The sequence below is a fragment of the Alosa pseudoharengus genome, unplaced genomic scaffold (genome assembly GCF_046254945.1).
Source record: "Alosa pseudoharengus isolate Yale_2024_CS ecotype anadromous, Long Island Sound unplaced genomic scaffold, YU_APseudo_1.1 YU_APseudo_1.1_scf_24, whole genome shotgun sequence".
Lineage (NCBI taxonomy): Eukaryota > Metazoa > Chordata > Actinopteri > Clupeiformes > Clupeidae > Alosa > Alosa pseudoharengus.
This window is the reverse complement of record NW_027468689.1, coordinates 11,316,282-11,318,781: the sequence shown is the minus strand read 5'-3', so window position 1 is coordinate 11,318,781 and position 2,500 is coordinate 11,316,282. Positions and strand designations below refer to the sequence as shown.

Here is a 2,500-nt window from a genome sequence, read left to right as displayed (position 1 = left end):
TTATTTAACCTGCTCTATTTATTTTAGTGGAAGGGAAGATTTAGGGTTCTTAGAGCTTTGCACAATTTCACTGCACTGATGGTCCATGTAGTTTAGGGGCAGTGATGTTTTTTTTTTATAAAAGATTTGTTTTTATATGTTTAAATGATATTGTTTTACATCATTGCAAAGTACGTCTTTCTTGTACCCTGCAATGTTGAGTTAAAGTTAAATGTAATTGTGTTAAATTGATGCCAACATTGTGCCTTAGTGCCTTCAAGTAAATTTTTGGAGCATTTTTCTCTTTAAGCAGTTAACATTGTAACAGTTAACATTAACAATATGTTGCTAAAGAATATTTGCTGTTAACATAAATTTTGCCTTTTTACCTATTTAAAATGGAAATATTGAGATGAATTTGGGAGATATGCTTCTAAAAGGTATGCTAATTGTAAAAAAAACGTGGGTTTGATTGTATTATGTTTGTTGTCAGTCACTTTATGGATGTCTAAAAGTTGCTATGTCTATCAGTTTTTCACAGCCATTGTCAGTATGTTTTCCTTGTGGAAAAACCTCTAATAAAGAGTATTGATCTGGGACATACCTACTCATGGCTGACTGGTTCCTCTTTTAATTTTCCAACTTTGCAAACAAATGCAACGTCACTGTAATTGTGTTAGCTAGAATTTAGTTTAGTTTGTGTAGGCTACGATAACAAAACCAGGTGCAGACATATATGATGATCTATTCAGACGCAGTGAAATATGATGGCCTAATGTGTAGATGGAGACACATATGCGTTATATTTGTTTTTCCCTTGCATTTCTCCAGACTATTTCCATTTTCTACACTAAACTCACCAGTCAGGATTTACTTGGACGTTCTAATATCCAACCCAGGTGTGAAGAGACGGGGAGATGTCGCAGTGTAGCCTACCTGAAGCAGAGTGCATTACCTTAAGATGGCGATGGTCGGAGCTGTTCTCTCCCGAAGCAAGGCATCGAAGAGTGAAAGAGGCAAGACTTGGAGAAAAGGTTGACCTGAGAAAACGTCAGACTCAAGACAAACAGCCTTGCGTAAATTGTTGAGGAGTTTTAGGTATAGAATAAAGGGAAAACAAGACGTCGTAACGGAATTTGACGACTTCTGTTGACTTTGGGAAAGGTGAGTAACACGTTAAATGCAACCTACGTGTGACTTACGCGGAGTTTGAGACACTCTGAGTTCAGGATCAGCGGAGTGTAACTGCTGTCTGGAGGCAATGGTCTAAAACGATCTGATGTGTTTTACTTAAATAGATCGCCTACTGATTTTTTTTATTGCGAATGAATATGTCTTAGCGGGTATGGAGCAATAATCTGAATGAAAATGTACTTATCATGAATAGGCTTTTTGTACCAACTCCACTTACAATCAAACCAGTGGTTATCGCGTTTCTCTGAACACAGTATCAAAACGAGTGAAATACAATTATTTATCCACTTTGTGTTATCTTTAACAATGAGTGTTGTTCGGTGTTCTAGGCAGCGGTTATCTGAACATTTAAGCAGCCTGCCCAGCTCTATTTTTTTAATCACGGGGCGCGATTAGGGCAGGGTGGCTTTGTCAATTTGCCACGCTGATGCTGCGATGAGCTTTCATCTCGAGGTAACTTTGAAAAGAAAAATGTCAACTTCTTTTTTGATACAAATTGGGAGTTTTTATTTTAATATCCCTTTCATTGTATTGTTTCTTGTTTTACTTTAACCATGCAATTACAGATAACATTTTCACATATGAGGCTATAGTTCCAAAAAGCATCTCATGTAACCTCAAGTTGCATTAATATGGGACGAGTAATGATCTGATCAGGAAATAGAATTTTGATTACAGTAATCACATTAATCTTTGCTCAGCTAGGCTACACAAAAGTCTATAGGCCTATACAAACCATTGTCGAATGCAATGCGTAGTTTTCTTTGTACCATTTGAGTTCTCAAGATTCAGCTTAAATTTTTTAAATTAACAGTTCTTGCTGGCCCCTTTTTAGGGTTCTTTGGCCATCACAGTGAGATTGGTGGAAGGATTGATTGTATCTATAGGTGGCCTGCCAGTTTGAGAGAATAGCCTGGAATAGTTGGTGGAGGACCATAGAGTCAGCTATTTATTCTCAACCAACCCTTTCAGCAAAAGAAAGTTTCGGTTGTGTTCGCAGCCTTTTACATTTTGTGGAACCCTTATTTCCAGTGAATGTAGGCTACTCTGGACTATCGTGGCTCCCACACTTCGGTCCAGGCATCTCTGGCCTCGCTGTCAGTGCCGTAACTATCAGCAGCTGTGAGTCAGACTGGGTTACAGCGTGACCTGTCTGAGGCTGTGCGATGATAGAGATGTTTATGCCGATGTCCTGCCGTTACCCGTACCGCTGCATAAACACCGGTCCTGACAGTTTTACATTATTGGGTAATATTATTCTACTGATAACTATTGATGAGCAATGAACAATGTGCGAAAAACCCTCAAATGTTAATGGGCCGGGCTT

At 38.6% G+C, this 2,500-nt stretch overlaps 2 protein-coding genes across 3 annotated transcripts in view; both read left to right on the top strand.

The window, feature by feature from the left end:
• The window catches only part of pdlim5b (PDZ and LIM domain 5b), a 77,527-nt gene extending 76,941 nt beyond the window's left edge, over positions 1-586 (top strand). For both annotated transcript variants that reach the window (XM_076303137.1, XM_076303135.1), the window contains one exon: positions 1-586. This exon is cut by the window's left edge and continues 990 nt beyond it. The gene's annotated coding sequence lies outside the window, so the exon portion shown is untranslated.
• A 426-nt stretch (positions 587-1,012) lies between these two features.
• Positions 1,013-2,500, top strand: part of bmpr1bb (bone morphogenetic protein receptor, type IBb) — an 80,765-nt gene continuing 79,277 nt past the window's right edge. Inside the window, exon 1 of the mRNA XM_076303133.1 lies at positions 1,013-1,143. The gene's annotated coding sequence lies outside the window, so the exon portion shown is untranslated. The remainder of the gene's footprint in view (positions 1,144-2,500) is intronic.